Here is a 22,626-nt window from a genome sequence, read left to right as displayed (position 1 = left end):
AAGGAGTGGGAGGAAGGGAGAAAGGCTGAGGAAGTGGGGAAGAATGAGAGTAAAGGAGAGGGAGAGGAAAGGAGAGAAAGATGGAGGGAGAGGGTGGAAGAAAAAGGAAGAGAAGAGAGGCTAAGAGAGGATGAGAAGTGAAGGTGGTGATGGAAGGAAGGAAAAGGGAGGGAAGGAGAGGAGGGAGGAAGAAAGTAAAACAAGCTGAGAGGAAGGATAGGGAGGGAGGGAAAAAGATGGGGAAGGAATGAAAGACGGAAGACGAGAGGAATGGATGAGAAGCAGAAGGGAGGGAATGGGAAGGAGGGACAAGGGTAAGGGAGGAAGGAAAAGGGAATGTTGTATGAGGAGTAAGGAAGAATGGAAAAAGCGAAGGAGGAAGGGATACATACCGCATAAGACGTGTGTGTGTGTGTGTGTGTGTGTGTGTGTGTAATCAACTCGCACGCCAACGTAGGCACAACGACAGAGACTGATCTACAAATAAATGCTTTGGGTTATGGGGTTTCTTTCTGTGGATCTTCTAACCTGTGTGTATATACCTGAAGTTGTATTCTAGTTAGTACGCGAGGCAAGTATTTTACGATGTTATGCCTTAACATTATCTTGCAGGCTCTTTATAGCATTTGCATCAATAGCCTAACTTGCACATAAAACACACAAGAGGATATTAAGATGTACTGTGCAAAATAAGTCGCTGAGGAAAAGGTGCTCCGAAGCCTCCTATGACAATTCTGCTCATATTCTAGTTAAACGCGCTAAAAGTTGACACTGCACACTAACCCCACCTTCCCGGGGTAATTTTGACAGAGAAAAATATGAGGAAGAAACTGATTAATGAGGAAGGGAGAGGGATAAGAAAGAGATCAGACTAACACAGAGAAAAGCAGTAAAAAAAAAACGAAAAGCAATAAAAGGGGAAGAAGAACAAAAGAAAACAACACACGAGAATTATGAGAGGAGCTTAGTGAGTCATCAAATGTACACTTTTTGCTTGTGGTTCATTAATACACGAAAGAAAAGAAAAGAGAGAGAGAGAGAGAGAGAGAGAGAGTGTGTGTGTGTGTGTGTGTGTGTGTGTGTGTGTGTGTGTGTGTGTGTGTGTGTGTGTGTGTAATGTGTATAAAGCAAACAGCAACAGACCTGTTTGGTATGGGGAAGAAGAGAGAGAGAGAGAGAGAGAGAGAGAGAGAGAACGGGGGGGAGGGGAGGAGGAAATGTCAGAGGTGAAGGAAACTCTGGAGCGACAGGAACAGAGGATGTGGGTGAAACCTTAATTAGCGTTGGCTTATTAGAAGGATTAAAAACAAGGGCATAGAGAAAAATGACAGAAAAGCCATCAGAAAATATAATCCATCACCCCAATCCCTTTAACCTTTCTTAACATTAGAAGATGCAAGAATTAATGGCTATCAACTGCACGAGGAACATTATTTTGGTCTTTTATTAATTTCTACCAAGTTACAATCTTCCCTCAGAATACGGCATTCAACAATCCAAGTTATATCTAGGTCCCCATTTACACAAATGGCTGAAAAGGGGCATAAGGGAACCAACACTGTCCAAGAGTTCGATCGGTCCTGAAATCGACCTAGGGTTCTTTCCAGTTTCAGGCTTTATGTGCCATCCATTACACCACAGGCTCCCATTTCATTTCAGTACAATGACGTCTTGTTTGGGTTTATTGGGTACCTACTACCTTCAGAATATTTTATTCAACTAACGACATCTTGTACTGTAGGATTTGAGGCTATTAATCATCGTTGGTATGACGCCATATTTTTTGCTTAGTTTTTGCTATCATCAGATGATTTTATTCATCTCATGAAACTTCCTGCTGCAAGAGGGGTTAAAACACCTTTTCTCTACCCCTTCGCTACCAGGCGTACCTCGTAATCCGAATAAAATCGACTGGTGGCGGACTGGTAAGTAAAATACGTCCTAGAAATAAAGGAAGTTAACGTACCCGGTTTGAAAATCCTGAAGTAAGTACTATCATCAGGAGACAACCAAAATGAAGTCAAAATGACGGTGCAGTGCTGAAGCGGTAAGAGGACAAGAATCTGAGCATTATCTATTGGTCCCAACTCCTCCGCTAATCGTCTCCGAAACTGCATTGCAAGACTGGAATTGCAAGACTGAAAGACTGACCAGCAGACTGAGTGGCATTACATGAGCAATCAACCCCAACCACCACTTGGATATAAACCTTCACCGACTCAATCCGATTGGAGCTCAATAATTACCCACTAAACTCGCCAGGTGCCAAAATTTGGTTATATGATTACCACCCAGCGTAGTAAATGGTTTCCTGGTGTACAAGAAACCATTTGGCTTGTCACTCAGTGTAGAGTCACCCACAAACAGAAGGAAGAGGAAAGAATGAAGGAAAGAAAGACAGAAGAGGGAGTGTAAAGTCACCCGTAGGCAGAAGGACAAGGAAAGAATGAAGGAAAGAAAGAATGAAGGAAAGAAAGACAGAAGAGGATGGAAGGAAAGAAGAATGGAGGAGGGCAAAGGGCAGACACCCGACAGCAGCAATACATCGAGTGAGTGGATGGTGAGCGCCCCCACCTATATAGATGGATAGATAGATGGATATAGAGATAGATAGATAGATAGATAGGCAGATATAGATAGATAGATAGATAGATAGGCAGATATAGATAGATAGATAGATAGATAGGCAGATATAGATAGATAGATAGATAGATATAGATATACCAAATATTATTTACAGCAAATATTTACACCAAAGTTATTTACAGCATGCCAAGAAAGTATTTTCAGAAAGCTAGACTGGGAAAACAAAGGAGTGAACATGGATGGAGAAAAGCTAATTCATTTAAGATTTGTAGATGACATTGTCCTAATCTCAGAAACAACAGAGACATGGCAAGAAATGTTAAATGAACTGAAGAGAGAAAGTCTCAAAGTAAGGATAAACATGAACCGGAGTAAAACTAATGTTTAATCCACAAGCACCAAAAAGCGTCATCAGAAAAGCAATTAAATTCTTGAAGAAGTCGTGGAGTACAATTATTTAGGACAAATACTAAAATTAACGAATGATAATGGTAGCGAAATAAAAAGACGCATTACAAGTGGATGGAAAGCTTTCGGTAATCATAGAGACATTATGAAAAGTAGCTTGTCTGTTTGTATGAAATGAAAAATATATAACGGATGTATAATTCCTGCTATAACGTTTGGTTGTGAGACCTGGAAACTGACAAAATCGATGGAAAACAAATTAATCCGTTCTCAGAGAGCAATGGGAAGGTCACTGTTGGGAATATCTTTAAGAGACAGAAGATCAACTTGGGTGAGAGAGCAGACTAAAGTCAAAGTTATTATAGAAATTACAAAAGAACAAAAATGGAGGTGGGCAGGCCATGTAGCAAGAATAAGGGATAACCGATGGAGCAAGAGGTTGACTGACTGGACATCAAGAGATTGTAAGCGTTGCAGAAGAAGGCCAGACAGGAGGTGGAGAGATACCATACAGAAATTTGCAGGGAAAACGTGGCAAAGATTGGCTCAGTCAAGGAATTCGTGGAGAAGGTTGGAGGAGGCCTTTGCTCAGCAGTGGACTTGTAATGACATGATGATGATGATGATGATGATGATGATGATTATATATATATATATATATATATATATATATATATATATATATATATATATATATATATACTTCCAACAACAACAACCTGCCCCCCTAAAAAAAAAAAAAAAAGCCACACCATAAAGAAACGCAGTCACTTCCTCCCCCCCCCCCAAAAAAAAAAAAAAGTCATTTCCAATACGAGCTACAAAAAAGCACTCACTTCCAGCACTATATATATATATATATATATATATATATATATATATATATATATATATATATATATATATATATATATATGTATAGATGATGATTATATATATATATATATATATATATATATATATATATATATATATATATATATATACAGTATATTTTCTTCCTCCAGACGATTGTAGTCAATTTAAACGACCTCTTTCATGGAAGAAATAAGGCTAAACCTAACATTTGGCTAAAAATTTCTCTGATTTTGAGTAAAATCGCCTGTGGACGGCAAAATAAAATGAAAAATACGTCACTAAATTGAGAGGACTAAGCAAGGTCCATTGAGATTTTCGGATTAAGTAACCTGCAGAACGGACTCGCGAATTTGGTGGCCTTGAATAATGCTGATATGGAGCTTTGCCGACATCCTCTGGATATTCTGATGACAGTTCTCTTACACTGCTTTTGTTAAAGGAATAATTTAAATTTTTTCCCGAGCGCGCCTGCACATGCTTGCAATCGAGAAGAAATCCTCAAAGGAGAGAGAGAGAGAGAGAGTGAGAGAGAGAGAGAGAGAGAGAGAGAGAGAGAGAGAGAGAGAAACACGACTTCGAACACGAAACATGAAAAGAGCAACGCCACCTCCAATACGAAACATGAAAAAGTATCATCACTTCGAACACGATTTATCGGACCAAAAAACACAGCCACTTCCAACATGTACCACAAAAACACTTCCAATACAAACTATAAAAAGTTCCCTACAACTACCAGCAAGAACAACCTCCCCCTCTACAAAACACACACACACACACACACACACACACACACACACACACACACACACACACACACACACACACACACACACACACACACACACACACACACACACACACACACACACACACACACACCATAAAGAAACGACCAGTCACTTCCCCCCCCCCCACAAAAAAAAAGTCATTTCCAACAAGAGCTACAAAAAAAGCACTCACTTCCAGCACTAACATCCTATAGACCCAGTTTTCAGCATTTTCCCCAGACATTTCATTTGCCGTTGGCGGAAGAGGAAACTGTCAAATCCATCGCACAATCATTACTTTAGGGTGGAGGGGAAAAAATATTAAGAGGGATTCAACAAAAGGCGTCTGGCAGCCAATGGAATTCATCTGAAAACCAATTCTACTAGTAGTGAATAGAATATCTGTTCTCAGGTCATTTCTTTTTTCTTCCACTCTGTTCTTTACTCTCGTCTCTTTCTCTTTGTCAGTCGAGCTATCTGCTTGTCTGTCTACTTATCTACCTGCATGTCAGTCTACCTACATACTATATATATATATATATATATATATATATATCCTAATCTATTTTGAACACAAGAAAAGATACACCTCTCAGGATTTTTACTTCTCACAACCCGCCCCTCCTCTAACAGGCATTAAGACTATTAGGTTAAGACGCCAACCTTTTACGTTAATGGGCCGTTAATGGAGCCACTAATAGAGGAAGAGTCTCAGGCGATATCGACTGCTATCACCCTGGTAATTACGTAGCCTATTAACTCTCAGGCTCCTATGACTCGTTCTCAGCTGAATACAGTGGCCTGGCGTTAGTGGAACCTGAGCTGTCACCGATCCTGAAAGGGATGATGTTGACAGCATTAGCACTTTCAGGCACATATGATGCACTCCCTGCAGCAAGAAATAATCTGGTATTAGTCTGAATTGAATATGTGAGCTGTCCCGACCATCGGAGGGTTGATGGAGATAATATCCTGCTGTAAATAACAGCAATTTAACTATTAAATTCAGCGTGTATTTTTTCTCCTTTTCAGTCTCTACCTAAAAAATCATATTTTTTCTTTTCCACCCAACAGTCTCCCTCCATTCACCTTATTTGGAGATCTCAGTATAATCAGCATTCTTCTCGATTTCTTGTTATATCCCTCCCTCCTTAATTATCCATTCCATTCCTTTCCAATCAAAAATTCTTTTTTCCATCCACCAAATCTGTAGACCCCAGTAAAAAACAAAAGCTCTGCCTTCTTTTCTTCCTATTCCCTCTCTTCCTCATGAACTCTGTTCTTCTTCCATTAAAACTCTCTCCCATATACCTTACTCGGACACTTCAGTTACAGCAATATCATTACTCTTTCCTCCTTCCATTTACCCTAAATATTTTTTTTTTTCATCAGTCATTTCTATCCAAATGTTTTCTCTTCCGTCTCTCTTACCAAAACATACCCTGTCTAACATAGCACTCTAACAGATATCCCATCTTGTCATATTCCCTTTCTTCACATTTCCTTCCGTCTTAATAACTTCTTTCTTTTCCACCAAAGCATTCCTTCTTTCAACTACCTTATTCGGCATCCTCAGTAATACATAGGTACTTTCTTCCTTCCAGTTCCCTTCCTCCTTCATTGTCCTTGTTTCTCCTTTTGCCTACGTATTCCTTCCTTCATCCACTTTATCAGAAGACCCTCTAACAAATTCTCTCTCTCTCTCTCTGTTCCTTCTTAGTCATCTCTTTCTTTCGTTTGCACAAAAATATTTCCTCCTTCATCCTCCTCATTTTTAATATTTCATTTCTTCACTTTCTCCTTCCCTTTTAATCCTTCCTTTCTTTCCTTTTCGGACAAACATTCTCTCCTCCTTCGGGACCTCAGCCATCTCCCCTTTTCTCATTTCCAATCCTATCGTCTTCTCGTTTTCTGCCTCGATGGGTCCCTCCCATACCTCATCTGCTGCCAGTTTCCGGCTTAGATTTATATGTAGGTCTCGAGATTTTACCATTGTAGCAGGAGAGCTGTGGGTATAGACGTGCTTTAATTAATTCTTTGTTCTTCGTAAAGTGCCTAATTAAGACACACGCAAACGCGCACGCACGCACGCACGTGCGCACACGCACACACACACACACACACACACACACACACACACACACACACACACACACACACACACACACACACACACACACACACACACACACAAAATCTCATTTCCTTGGATCAAGCAAAAGTGGCAACTGTGAAGCGCTATAGGCAAATCAATCCTAACTTGATGAAACTGGATAATGTCTCCTTCGAACCTCCGTTCGACAACCTGGCATCAGCGTAAGACACAACGAATACGATTTCGTATTGACGACACCCTGCTATTCTATTTGCTGGGAACTTTTCGTATTTGTGTCATTGTATGTTGTACTGTTACTTTCCCTACGTTGTTGTGCACTAAAATATGGACACACGGGACTGTATACATCGCAACCAGGGGTCCAGTGAGTTTCATGCTGAACAGTCCAAGTACGCCAGCAAGGTTTGTAAGCGTGAATGTGTGTGAGATGCCAAACAGAATATTGTACTAGGGAATATAGGGATATAACAGGTAAATTATTGTAATATATCCAACAAGGGTTATTTAACAAATCTTTCATTCGGTGAGTCAATTTTCATAGGATGAGTTGTAACGGTACTTTCTTTTATTGTGTGTCCGCATGAATACTTTTGCGCTTATTTTTATTCCCCTTTAAATGCAAAGAAGAAGGAACCAAAGGCTAGATCCGCAAGGTTGTTCCCTCCAAGAAAAAATAAAACATCAGATAACAGTGAGCCAATTTCAAAAGGGGGTTAGTGGTGCTGTTTAGTCTGTCCCTAAAACTTACCCTTTTTAACTATGAGTGTCAAGGTTTTTCAGTAACTGGCTTCCATGGCATACATATCTACCATTCTCGCGTGTCGACCTCTTAATCCGACTACACTTTGTCATTAACTGAGCAGAAGGGGGTTAAGGATCTTCGTCAAGTTAGAAAAACCCCCTAGGGTATTTTGTGACGCTATGTCAAAACTAGAAAGTTGGGTTAGTTCTTAGGTATTAAAGCATTACTCTTGTCTTTAGCATGATTACTGAGCGTTTGCTTACATGTCCTTGGTAATGATGATGTAAAGTATGTGAAATAGAATCGTGTCTATCATAACATTACTCATGTCTATTCACACTTCCCTGGCAAAAAACGGTAAAGGTAAAGTAAGACAGTTAGGAAGTATGAGAATCTGTCTATTATGACTCCTTTGAAGTCTACCAACACTTGCTTGGTAATATCAAGGTAAGATCTAAATAATAAATTCAAGTTGTGTATGTGTGTGTATGCGTGTGTGTGTCTGTGCGTTTGTTCTTTTCCTTCACGAAGACGGTAATAAATATCGATCTAATTCTTTTTACATTTGGTAGGGGTAAGTTCTGGGATGGTCAGAAAAATACCAAACAAACATTTTGGCAGTTGCACGCGATCCGACAGTACGAAATTATCGAAAATCGCGACACGCGAAAATATCTGTCGGTGCGTTTGTTTGTTTCTTTCACGAGAACTATACTTGATTTCGACCTAATCCTTTTTGTATTCGGAGTGCCAGGAAGAAAAAAAAAAAATGGAGATGGTGCGCAACGCAACGGCGCAATATTGTCGTAAACTACGACACGTAAAAAGGAGGAAATAATTTTTAAACTTTCTGGTCAGAACTGGTCATTCTGGGATAAAAAACGGTATGACAACAGAGATAATTGTATTTGCAAACATTCCATGATAGGAAGGCTATTAGTTACTCCCGCAATTTGTTTTGCGGGCAAGCACTATAGTCGCGGCGCGCGACTCTGAGGTTAATATCGTGCTCTGGCAACCTACGATTCAAAAGTGCGTCTGATTTCGTGTATAATATGAGATGCATGTGATTCGTGTATAGCATGTTCGTGTATAATAATAGTCGTGTATAATATATTTGTACATAAGAATATGATTCGTGTACAGTGTGATATGGAATTGCACGCACTTATGAATAGTAGGTTGCCAGGGTACGATAATGACAACCTCAGAGTCGTGCGCCGCGACTATAGTAAAGGAATATACTGTAGAGAAGAACTGGAAACCATGTCTGTCTCAACCCTCACAAAAGTATGCCCATACTTCCTCGGCAACATGAAAGCAAAGTAAGGGAATAAGGGAAATGGAAATAATATCCATTTTAACTCCCACAGAAGTCTACTCACATGTCCTTAACAATATCAAGTTACAGGAGGAGAAAATGGAAACCATAACCATTGCGACTTCCTCCAAAAGTCTACCATATTCCCAAGGAAAAAAAAAAAAAAAAAAACGTTAAGGCAAATAAAGGAGAGAAAATGGAAATCTATCAATCACAACTCCTGAAAAAGCCTATAAACATAATCTATATACATAGTCTTGGCAATATCAAGGGTAAAATGGACATCTACCTATCTGAATCAACCTATACTTTTTTTCATATAAAGTAAAATGAATGTGAAAATGGGAATCATATCTGTAATGAAATCCCACAAAACTTTGATGACCGGCCATAAAATTTGCCTAGTTTTAAATGACTTGCAAGTATTTCATTTCCTGATATTAGAGATCATTTTTTAATACATTTTTAAATAATGCAGACTCGATCTTATTAAATTCCTCCCTTATCAATTATTTTCCAATGATCTTTCAAATATCCTTTATCTTCTAACCTCGAAAGTGTTTGATTTTTTTTTATAGTATGTTCTTTTTAATTTCTTTACTTAACAGTACATAGTGTCTCGTTCTAAATTTAATTGTTAACCCCTTCAATCCGAGGACGTATATTCTATTTTATTCTTGGTACTTCCAGACGATTTTATTCACCTTTGGATGGACTTTTCGAACATGGGATTAGATACGGCCTTCTATTAAGAAGTACTCTGCAAAGGTGCTTTAATAATCTGAATAAAAAAGTCTGCCAGTAGTAGGAGTAAACTGAAAATTACGTCCTTGGCCTGGACAAGTTGTCATACCACTTTATTTTTCATCTCCTCTACCTAAAATACCCTCTCCCCCCCTCTACTCATCCCTATATTGCCCCTCTCACCACCCCTCCGCTTACTCCTTATTTCCATTAACCCTTATGTTGTTTTCTTTCTCTCACCCCTCTCCTTAATCGCCTGCCCCTGCATTCCCCCTCACCTTGCTCTATCTTATCTACCTCTCTAATCATCCTTCCTGCTACTCCCACTCTCACCCTTCGCTCCTTATTATCCCACTTCCATTACTCACCTTTCTCTCTCCCCTCCCTTCCCTCGCCATTACCTTTCTGCTCATACGCTCCTTTCATTCCCCCCGCCTCCTACGTCGCTCATTTTACCCACCCCTCCATTTAATTCCCTCTTCCACTCCCGGTCACCTCGCCCACTCTCACCCACACACCCATATGACCTAACCCTCCTTCCCTTTCCTCTCACTCCTTATCTCCACTCACCACTAACCTCCTCTCTCTTACCCACCTTTGCAATAACTTAACCATCTTCCCCCTCTACTCACGCCTGCCACTCCTACCTCCTTCTCTCACTCTTCCCATCACATGGTACCCTCGCGCCTCTCTTTTCCTTAACCTTCCCCTGTTTCCCTCCCCCCAACTTCCCCCACCTCAGACAATAGCTCACCTATCACAATCACAGCACTAGCGGAGGCCAGGGGGGTAAGGAAAAGTAGAGTGCTAAGGCGGCAGGGTGCAAATGGGTACATGGTTTATCACAAAATACACAATACCTGAACACATTACGCAGATGTGCTATGCTACCACAAAGAAAGTGAAACCCTTCTGCTTGAGGACGTCTTTTCTGCTCTTCCTATCTCAAGACGATTAAATTAAGATTAGGAAAGTGTGCAGTAGGGAGGAGTTTCGTGAAGGTTATATTTAACTCTCTAGCCCGAAAAGTCTCTCCTAAGCAAAATAGAATCCTAAGGAAATAGAAACAATAAAAAAGTTAAAAGAAGCTAACGTTATGACGAGGTTCACCCAGTCACTACAATAATGCCTTTTTTACCCTCCACCTGACAAAGTCAGAGTAGGGTGTTGTTATCACTGGGATCAATAGGTGTCTGTCCGCAGAGCTGGGTGGCAGGGCAGCTGGCCGGGCATAGAGATTTCGTTTCCGGGTCAGAACTCCGAAAGTATTCAATATACAGTCATGAAATTTCGCATAGTTATGTCTTATAGTGAATTGGTGCCTTATGACACGTAGAAAGCTGTGTCTCAAGTATTACTTTTTAATAATGAAAATAAAACTGATTGCAGTGCGATCTGAGCAAGGAATCTGAAGTGCCCGAATTATGTATCCTTAACCCCTACACCGCGGGCATGTTTACCAATGTTTTGCGTGTGCCGCGGCGTTATTCAGGCTCTGACAGACTCTCAAAAAATATTTGCTAAAAATCAGTTATTAGTCCTAGAATATTAAAATTATATATGCTTATGGCACATACCTTCAGCTTTCTCCTGGAATGTTTGTTGAGCCTTCGTCGTTACCGTAGGACTTGAGGAGACCTCTGAAGTTGGGTAACGAAGTCTCCACTTTACACTTCCGACAACCCGTAATATGATTACCACAGCCAGATATTAACACTATAAACACTACTCTATGATTTTCAAGTAGTTTGGGATCCATACTCCAAAAAAAAAACCACTGTGAAAGCGATGAAAATTACAAGCGTGTCTGACCGTCGCACTTGCGTAGTTCGCTCTTGGTACTCTGTCATTTATTATTCATAAAACCCCTCACACTTTATATTTCTATTACTATATAACACTTATATATATCTACAGTCTTTATCCATAAGTTTCCTTCAGTAGTATTAGTTTATTGTCACTGTAGGGATTCAATTTCTTTCAGTAAAATACGTAGCATTCACTTTCTCGTCCTGTATACTAGCATTGAGAGTGAATGTCACTTTCAGTTTCACTCTCATAACTCATAGTATTCAGACATGCTAGAGTGAAACTTTCACTTTCATTACTCCTAGGGTATATACTTGTATTCTTATAATACTACTCATTTACATTTCTATTTACGTTCTCTATTTTATTTACGTTATTTACATTTCGATTTTATTTACACTGTGTTATGCACTGTCACTTGAAGTAACTTATAAAACTATTTCCACTGTTCACGTATATTTACATTCATTACTTTCACTTGCTGTTTACACATTATTTACACATTATTTACAATTCCACTTGCACTGTTTTACTCAATAGAAAGATCGTAGTCACTCTTTTATCAATTGTCAGCCCTCTACCTCTTTCCACACGAGGTTTAGTAGGGGGTAAAGGTCACAGGGCCCTTTGCATGGGGGTGAAAAGGCCCTGAAGCTAGCAAGAGCGAACAGACGTACCCCCACACTGGAAGATGAGAGTGAACTGATAAGGGTGGGCCGGGGTGGTGGCCTACCTAGGGAAATCAGTACTGCCAACGTTTAGCCTCTTGACACAGCTACTTTATAGCAGTGAAATGATTGGCAGGAAATCTAGACAATACATTATAAATAAGGTAGTTCCAGGTGAATGTAAATATCACTTAGGCTTCTCCCTTCCCTCCTTATATGTATATTTATTACGAAAATAGATTATACGGCATATTTCAAGGGGAAATAAACAGCGAAAATTAGCGAACGAGTGCACGTGAGGTGTTGTCAGGTAATAATTAGCCAATTCCAGGTGTATGGCACTCTCACTTACCTTATTTCTTTCTTGTATATATTATTTGGTATAAGAATAGGGCATAGGGCTTATTTCAATGGATGAAATCAGAGAAAAATTTCAGGGATAATTTACTTAGCGTAGCACGGCCAGGCAGGCGAGAGGATAGGGGGTAGGGAGGGGAGTCAAGAACGGGGAGAAATGGCTAAATTGTCAACAATGGATGGGAGTACAGATGAGATTAGGAGTGCTGACTAGTGTTGGACATTGGCAGTACTGATAGATGATACAAGCCCTCACTTGGAAGCCCGGGTGAATTCAAAATAACACAGAATCACAAAAGCAACGCCCCGCGGTATGATCCCTTGCTCCCAAGCGTCACAAAAGTGACGCCCCACTGTTAAGGGGTTAACCCGAGGCGTCCCGTCGACATATGGGTATCACAGTTAAACCCGTCGACGTACTGGTACGTCACGCAATTGCAAGGTTCATAATTTGCACAATTTTCAGTTTTTGTGTGTGATAATTGGTACATATACACGGGACACCTTCCTCTATTCCTCTACAAGATGCCAGGCAGGGACAATGCCTTACCCTGCGTGACCTCCCCCCCCACACATCATTGTCTCGGCAATTCACCTGTTACCAGTGACATGGCCAGTAAAGGCATTCAGGGCCAGAGTGATTTCCCAGTCGATGATAATGTGGAGGACAAAGTTTACGTAGCATTAGAGGAAGAAACAGTCAGAAATGATGATCAGGTAATGTCGCCAAAAAAGGTCAGGTATGTTGATGTGTTAGTGAGTGAAACAATGCTTATATTGCCTATATTACTGTTTGAAAACCAATATACTCTCGTACTACATATAAATTCGTACCAAATAAATAAATAAATACCGTTTATGAGTGGTGTGGAATAGTTACCCTCCCATAGAACTCGTTTTCTTTGGAGCCAGCCTGATAGAAAACCCAGTAAGGTAAGGAGTACTGCTATCTGTATCAAGTATTTCAATCCTCAAGTGAGTGATTTCTCTATGAATTTTCGATGTTTCTCACCAAAATCTGAGGTTTGAGCCAAAATTTTTTTTTTCCAAAATTGGTCAGGACTGGGGGGAGTCAGTGGTGGAAAATTGGTCGGGATGTGACGGGTTTAGGCATTCTCCTTACGCCCACCTTTAAAGGAAATTATTGTGGGGAGGAAGGGTGAGGACCGTCATGTGCTTGGTTGGGTGTGCAGGGAAGCGGGGGATATGTGCTTGGTCAGATGGAGGGTTGCAACAGCGTAGTGTTGCCAATGTTTTCCTTTACCATGAGACACCATATATATGGAAGTGGTGAGAGTTTACTTTCATAGTTTTATTCAGCGGGAAAGTTTATTTTTTCATTTGAACCATCACATGACAATGCCGGCTAACCTACAACGGATATCTTCACAGTGTATACTGTCCCCCTCCCTGCTTCACCACCCACCACCATCCCAGGCCGCTCTAATTTTCCAGACTGTTTCCATAATCATTCTTGATTTTACAGTATTTTCATCCAGAATCATTCTATTTTCTTTCCTCAAAATATTTTCTATCTATCTATCTATCTATTGCCAGACGCCTCAATCCCGTTTGGGGTGGCCACAAACAAATCGCCTCCAAGTCGCCCAGTCCCCCGCCATTTCACTCCCCTGCTCCCAGGTCACACCCCCATCTCTCATATACTTCTCCACCCCATCCCTCCATCTCATCCTCGGCCTCCCCCTCCCTCTTTCCCCCTCCACCTCACTCACATACACTCTCTTCGTCAGTCTTCCACCCTCCATCCTCTCCACATGGCCAAACCACCTCAGTGTGTTCCTCATAACGCTTCCTATCACATCCACATCAACACCACAACGCTCCTTTATATCCTCATTCGTCAGCCTGTCTCTCCATGTGACTCCACAGGCTCCTCTTAAATAATTCATTTCCACTGCTCTCACTCTTGACTTGTGTCCTTCCAACAACGTCCAAGCTTCACTTCCGTATGTTAGAGTTGGTATCACAATACTGTCATGTAGTAACTTTTTCACTTCCATGCTCACTTCCCTGTTTCTTATCACTGCTTTCAAGGAACCAGCAACCTTTCTTCCTTGCTGTACCCTTTCAAGCACTTCACCCTCCAAACCTCCATCCTTACTCATCACACTACCCAAGTACTTAAACGTACTCACATTTTCCAATTCCTCACCATCCAACCTCGCTGTACATTCACTGACTTCACCTCTCTCAAAGACCATCACTTTACTCTTCCCTACATTCACCTTTAGATTCCGTTTCTTACACACTCTCTCAAACTCATCCACCAAGCCTTGCAGCTCCCCTTCGTCTTCACTCAACAACACAGTATCATCTGCAAACAACAGTACAGGGAGTTTCCAAACACTATCCTCTCTCACCAGGGCCACTCCAACATCCACTACCCTACCTTGTACCTCTTTTATTACCGCATCCATGTACAGATTGAACAACCATGGAGACATGACACATCCCTGTTTCAACCCAACCTTCAAAGAGAAAAATTCACTTAGTTCACCATCCACACGCACTGCAGCCTTCGCACCAACGTACATACTCTTCACAGCATTCAACAACTTTCCATCTACTCCATATATTCTTAACACTTTCCACAATCCTTGTCTATCCACCCTGTCATATGCTTTCTCCAAGTCCATGAAAGCCGCATACAACTTCTTTCCCTTCTCTAGAAACTTCTCCACTAAAGATCTGAGAATGAATATCTGATCTACACAACCTCTTCCCTTCCTAAAGCCTCCCTGTTCTTCTCCAACTAATTTCTCTGTTCTTTCTCTAACTCTGTCAGTAAGTATCCTACCATACACTTTTCCTATTATACTAAGAAGACAAATGCCCCTATGATTACCACACACTTCTTTTTCCCCTTGTCCTTTGTACAAGGGAATAATTATACCTGACTTCCAATCCTCGGGACTCTACCTTCCTCCCAGGCCAATCTGCACATCTTCCACATCCATTCTACTACTATCTCTCCCCCATGCTTCAGCATTTCACCACACACTCCATCAATTCCTGGGGCTTTCCCTGATTTAACTTTCTTCATTGCTTCCACAACTTCTATCCTACTGATTTCTTCCTGTCTTCTCACTTCCCTCCTTCTCCCTGCCATTCCCCAGCCACTTATACTCGCATTACTTCCATCCTCTACGTTCAACAATTCCCTAAAGTGTTCTCTCCATCTGCTCACTTTTTGTCCCTTCTCCACTAGTAATCTACCATTTTTATCTTTCACTCCCCTGCTAACTTCACTTCCACCCTGTCTTACTCTTTTCACCTCTCTCCAGAACATTTTCTTACAGTCCCTCCACTTTACACTCAAATTTCTTCCAAATTCCTCATCCACTCTCTTCTTACTCTCTCTTACTAATCTTTTCACCTCTCTCTTTCTTTCTACATATAACTCTCTCTTCCGCCTCTCAACTTCTTCCACGCCCCTATTTCTCATCCATTCATTGTATGCTTTCTTCTTTTGTGGCACAGCCTGTTTCACCTCATCAGTCCACCACGCCGTTCCTTGCACCCCCCTCCGTCTTCTCTTCCTTCCACACACCACATCACATGCTGCACATATTTTTCTGTAAATATTCTACACACATCTTCCACGTCTCCCATCTGCTCCAATTCATATTTGCTCAATCGTTCCTCCACTTCTCTCTTATACTCTGCCTTTTTCTCATCCTCTTGTAACCTTTCCACTCTCCTTGCAACTACTCCTTCCTCTCGTCTTTCCCTTCTTCTATTTCTCCAACTTACTTGAACTTTAATTCTGGCCATCACCAAGTAGTGGTCAGAAAGTCCACTCCCCCAACCTCTATACACTCTTGCATCCATTACACATCTTCGCATCCTTTCATCCACACACACATAATCAATCATTGCCTTCCTTTCATTCAGTTCACCACCCACCCTTCTCATCACTCGCCATGTATACCTCTGGATCATTTTGTGTCTGAAGAGGGTATTGGCTATCACCAACCCCCTCCCAGCACACATGTCCACTAACGCACTCCCATTCTCATCTATCTCAGCAGGCACACCCCACTCACCAACTATTCCATCCACCTTCACATTCCCAACTTTACCATTCATATCACCAATCAAAAACACTCTCTCATTCCTTCCAAACTTTTCCATGCACACTTCTACATTTGTCCAGGACTCTTCTCTCACTCTTCTAGCACGATCTTGCGTTGGCGCATACTCACACACAATCGCCCACATTTGTATTCCAACTTTCAACTTTACCCACACAATCCTTGACCCAACTGATCCATACTGTCTTATGCTCCTCTTCCATCTTTTACTCACAACTATACATACTCCTTCCTTTGCCCTCTCATTCCCACCTACTCCTGCACATATACCCCATCCATACTCCCATTTTCTCACACTTTCTCCTCTCCATTTTGTTTCAGTTATTCCACATACATCCACTTTCGCATCCTCAAACACCTGGACAATCTCTCTCTCTTTCACCTCATCATTCGCAGTTGAAATCTTAGTATTTTCCGTCCGATGACTGATTTTTCTTCTTATTATTTTTACTTCATGTTACCAACAAACTAATTTTTCTATTAAGCTTTCACAGTAAAAGAGAAACAAACTGATGGTATTAAGCATTGCTTTAATAAACCCTTTCATCACAAGAAATCCTAAAATGAATGAAACTGTCAAATGTAGCCAAATTTAAATACAAAGTCCCGGTTATGAATGTGTTAATTACTTTCCATTCCTCCTACTCCCACTCTTCCTCCCCCTTGCACCCCCTCCTCTCCCCCCTCTCCTTCCCCCTCCTCCTCCCGCTCTTCTTCTTCCTTGCTCCCCTATTCCCCCCCCCCTTCCTCCTCCTTCCCGCCTCTCTCATCCTCAAGTACCACCCACAAATCCTTTAATGCAAACCTCCACCACGGGCGGGAATGGAAGCGTGTATCACAAATGCCACACAATGAACTTTCGAGTTGGGTAAGACTTCGCGTTACTTAGCGCTTCTGTTCTCCTATGACCCACTCACTGATGAATAAAATCGTCTGTCCTAAGGTTGAATAAAATACTAGTGTTGACCTCATCATAACTGAGCACTTGGGCTTATCACTTTTTAGCTCCTATGACTCACGGATGAATAAAATCATCTTTTGTACGTGGAATAGAATAACAGAGTTGCCCCGACCAAAAATGGGCCAATGATGACAGCATCAACACTCTCTTATGACGGATTCTTTACGAGCACACAACGTAAGACATCACCAATCTTAAATGCATTCCAGGCTCCTATACTTACACTCAGATGAATAAAATCGTCTGTCATTAGCTGGAATAGGATACCAGAGTTGTCCCGACCATGAGAAGGCTAAGTTAGATTATTATTTCACCCCTTCAGCCCAAGAACGTCATTAAAGTTTTCTTCTCACAACCTGAAGACAATATTATTCTGCACAGAAACCTCTCGAGATGAAGGGGAAAGTTAGATACAGCCTTTACTTAGCCCAACACAACAAGAGATCTACCCTAAGATGAAGAAGATCGTCCAGAAAAAGCAAGAATTATTTACGATGTCCTCATGGCGAAGTGGTTAATGCTATCAACGGGGGGTGGGATGGAAGCGTGTTGCTGAAGTGCCATAAACTGAAATCTTTGGAATGGGTGAAAATTTGCGTTGCCTGAGTCAGATAACGCTTTAATTTGGGGGTCTAATGCCGCGGATCAGATGCTGGACTCGCAGGTAACGGTGGGAATAAATTAGATCTCCAGAAACGATGCCGCAGAGTATTTCAGCCTCTATAATGACGAAAGTTTAATGTATATTAAGTCCCAGATAACGTTAACTGTGGCTATTTTTGATCGGTTCACTGTGTTGCTCTCTCTCTCTCTCTCTCTCTCTCTGTTTCTAAAGTATTCCACCATAATACGGTATTCAAAAACTGTGGGCGAAACAGTCTGAAAATATTATCTATTAACCCTGGATAGGTAAACTTTTTTTTTTTTTTTTGTTACTATATTAGGTAAAGTGGGGTATAACGTACCCCAAGGAGAAAAAAAATAAAACAAAAATACTTCCGTTTGAGAGATTTCAAAATGCTTCAATACACAAATAATTCAACCCATTATCTTTGAATAGGGCCAAGAAAAATAAAGTTTAAATGAAAAAAATATATATTTTTAAAAGTTTTCAGACAATGGTGAAATTTTAGGTACACAAATTTTAAAATTAAATTTTACAAAACTGAAAAGTAATATCGTGATTCCTTGGGTGGCTTGCGGTAGACTGATGTTGGGACGTTCTGTATACAAAAGGAGAAAGACAGCAAATTAAAATTAAAAAATCACATGAGGGCTAAACTGAGGTTACATTATAGGTAAACTGGGGTATGACATACCCCAATGGCTCTATAGAACAAAATCAGAGCCAGGTACAGCTATGACCCCATCATCCCCATGAAGAGCATCACTAGGCAGGAAGGTAATGAGACGGACAGATCTGTAGACCTTATGCTCATATTTTTAAAAATTAAATTTCGGGGACTGGGGTTTCTGATACCCCACAATACTTGTTTAGGGTTAACTTCTCATAGACTCAGTAAGGCATACTGTCATTATCAATATAATTTAGAAGGGGCTCTATACAACGCATAAAGTATACTATCCATTCAGAAAACACACGAGCAGCAACAACGCTCATAGTAATGAAATGGATAACTTGTGTACTGGGGAAAAGTTTGCCTATTATAAGTTGGAGAATTAAAAAATAAAAGTAGTGACATTCTCCGCCCGATCCCACAGCCATTCTGGGAGCTGAAGGGTTGGAAGGAGCATCAAAGCAGTGTCAAACTCGTGTGCGATACTGCATGCCTCGGTCCAGTGAATGCAGAATCGTATTGGAGTGAGTCAGAGGAGGCAAAAGTTTTACACGTTACCAGATGTCTTCGTCTTTCCTTCTTTTTATTTCTTATCTTCTGATCAAGTTTTAATGGGTTCAAAAGGAAATTTTGTAGGACTATATAATAGGTTGATGTCTTTTTATATCGTATTCTTGCTCCTAACATAGGATAACATTCAGCACCTGCTATAGTTCGTTCATTTTAACTTGACCCAGATTTTTGGTTTTAGTTGCTTTATTTCATGCAGCTCAATGGTAGTAAAAAGCTTCTACGGTTCTACATCCTTTCCATAACACTTCTTCGTGACTGCGACCATATTCTGGTGTTAATCGTATGTTGCAGGCCTGTATTAATATTAAAAGAAGTCAGTATTTGGGCAAGCTAAAGCAACAAGAGTATAGTAAGGATGGGGTTGATGAAGGCTATATTTATGCATTTCAGTACGAAAAGCCTATCCTTAGCACAGAATTGACGTCTGAAAATGGAAAGGCTATAGGAAAATCTGACGCTCTCGGGGTGAAAGGCATCAAAGGTATTATTCGCTTTGATGTCAGAATAACTGCACAGGGCAATTCCAGTATCACTCCAACCGTCCCACGCACAGTTCCTAAGAGTACATTCACACCGTGTTCTGAATTCCAATTAAACCAGAGGAGAGTTCTACCTTCCGAATAGTAAAGTTTTAATTTGTTCTATATCAACTGGAATATTTTAGATACGTAGCGAAACTTTATCATTATCCATTACAATAGACGATGGTAGTGGGAAAATATGGTTAAGAGTACAATGCCTAGCTTTTCTGTTCGAGGACGTCAATACTGTCGGATCCTCGTAGTATGTGTGGCCTAGAAATGTCTCAATGGGCAAGTGAGTGAGTGGGTGAGTGAGTGGTTGACTGACTGACTGAGCGATCTTTTAGCTTGCACATCAATTAGCAAGCCAGCTTCCGGCAGCACACGCCAGTTCACAATGATGTACCCATCCATTCACTCTTGTGGTTAATAGGGGAACTAAAATGCTTTACGTCACACTCTCGCATTCTGAAATTAGCCCACTGAGCCCCCTTAAAGCCTCTACGATAGCTACAGGGACCGTCCTAAGCCTTGAAAATCTAGATGTCACTTAGTATTTGTTTCCTTTCTCCGTTTTTAAGAGGTTTGACTCTTTTTCCTTTTCTCCTGAGTTGGAGCACAAAATAATACTACACAGAGAACTTCCATGTGCCCCAGTGCTCCGGAAGCAAACACCCTCGCTGTTCTAATACTATATACTTGCTATCTCCAAACGGCTCAGGTCCAATTATCTGCAGAGGACTTTTTACCCGTCCCTGCCCCGGAGAGGCTCGGGGACGGGTTTTGTTTTCATCCGGTTTGTCTGATTGTCTGTCAACAACATTAAACGAAAACTACTGGTGCGACTTTTACTAAAATTACAGGGATGATGGGCTATGACCTTCTGATCACCTGAACAAATTTTGGGCCAAATTGGGCCAAGTCCCAGGCTGTAGGCCTTAAAAAATGTAAAAAAACAAAAAATGTTTTATCGCCACAACTCCTTTCAAATTCGTCCTATCGACATGGAACTAAAACCTGATGGTGCATCTTTCAATTTTGCATATCCCCCAGTTAGTGGTAGGGGGATCAGTGTCGGGTGTGTGGGCCTAAAATTTTAAATGGGCATATTATCGTCAATTTTCACCCTATTTACTTCAAATCTGATACGTGACATTTTTTACTAGATATCCTGTTGTATTTATACGTCAGCACTAAAATGACTGCCGGGTTCGGATTTGTTGTGCCTTGGCACTGCTTCGTGTTCTTACCATCTCAAGACGACTTTATTCTATCTCCAGACCACTTTATTCTTACTATCTCCAGACGACTTTATTCTTACTATCTCCAGACGATTTTATTCTTGCTGTCTCCAGACGACTTTATTCTTACTATCTCCAGACGACTTTATTCTGATCTTCTGACGACTTTATTCTTACTATCTCCTGACGACTATTCTTACTATCTCCAAACGGATTTATTATTACTCTCTCCAGACGACATTAATCTAGCTTCAGGCGATTTTATTATTATCTCCAGACGGCTTTATTCTTACTATCTCCAGACGGCTTTATTCCTACTATCTCCAGACGACTTTATTCTTATTATCTTCTGACGACTTCTTTATAACTATCTACAGACAACTTTATTCTTGCTGTCTCCAGATGAATTATCTTCAGACGACACAGTCCTTGAATAAGCACAAAATTACTTGGTGCAGGGGCTTCCGAGCTCCTTGGTTTATACCCTTGGCGATTTGTGTGGGAGTGATGGTGTGTGGTGTGCTGTAAGAGGGTGGCAGGGTAAGATGTGCCGAGCTGTGTTGTGTTGTTTTGTGCTGTGTTGTTTTGAGTGGCTTTTTGTGATATGGTGTGGTGTAAAGATGTTGTATGGTGAGCTGTGTTGTGTTGTGTTGGGTGACGTGGTGTGATACGGCATAGTGTGGTGCATCTTCGCTAAAGTCTACAGGAGCGAAGCATCTCCTTTCCGAAAACCTTTAACGAGGGACACAGGCAGGGCCGCTCCTATTACATGATCCCGCACCTAAAAATATCCCACCGTACCTACATGGTGGGGTTTAAGTATTGCGTGAAGAATATTTCGCAAAGGAAGAACAACAACCAAGTACACTATAGTACCGAGAAAAGAGAGGTGGTACTGTTTCCCATCCTAACGAAAAAAATCGGGTAGAAGGAAATGTACGAAGTTTCCTATGCTAAAGAGAACAGGAATACTATAAGAAAGTAGTGTCCCGTGTGCTAACGAGAACAAATCGCTAACGACAATAAATTCCTCAGAAAGAAGTGTTAATATCTTCTGTGACAACGAGAATAAATCTCTAAGGATGACGTGTTAAGTTCTCCTGCGCCAACGAGAATAAATCCTTAAGACAGATGTGCTTAAGTCTTCTGTGACAATGAGAATAAACTACTTATGAAGTGTTGCGACTCCTCCCATGCCAACAACAATAAACTGCCAAGGAGGAAGCGCTGGAACGTCTCCTATGCCAGTGAGCCTAATGACCGTATTTATGAAGACATAAGAGGACTTTGTAGCAGCTCCTCAATTATTTCTTTGGCATATTACTGCTTTCTACCTTCTTGTCCGCTTCTGAGGCAAACTATATTGATCATTGAAACAAATAACAAAAGTTGAGCAATAAATGTATCATATGCACAATGAACCGCCAAGGAAAAAGTGCTCTGAAGTGTATACCCCCTAAAATATTGCCTAAACCGCTAAGGAAAAAGTACTGCCAAATCACTTATGCCACCTAGAATAATGTTCGGAAACTGTCTCC

The sequence above is a fragment of the Coenobita brevimanus genome, chromosome 63, assembly GCF_032717465.1.
Source record: "Coenobita brevimanus isolate Jiangsu-jjx chromosome 63, ASM3271746v2, whole genome shotgun sequence".
Taxonomy (NCBI): domain Eukaryota; kingdom Metazoa; phylum Arthropoda; class Malacostraca; order Decapoda; family Coenobitidae; genus Coenobita; species Coenobita brevimanus.
Note: the sequence above shows the minus strand (reverse complement) of the source record.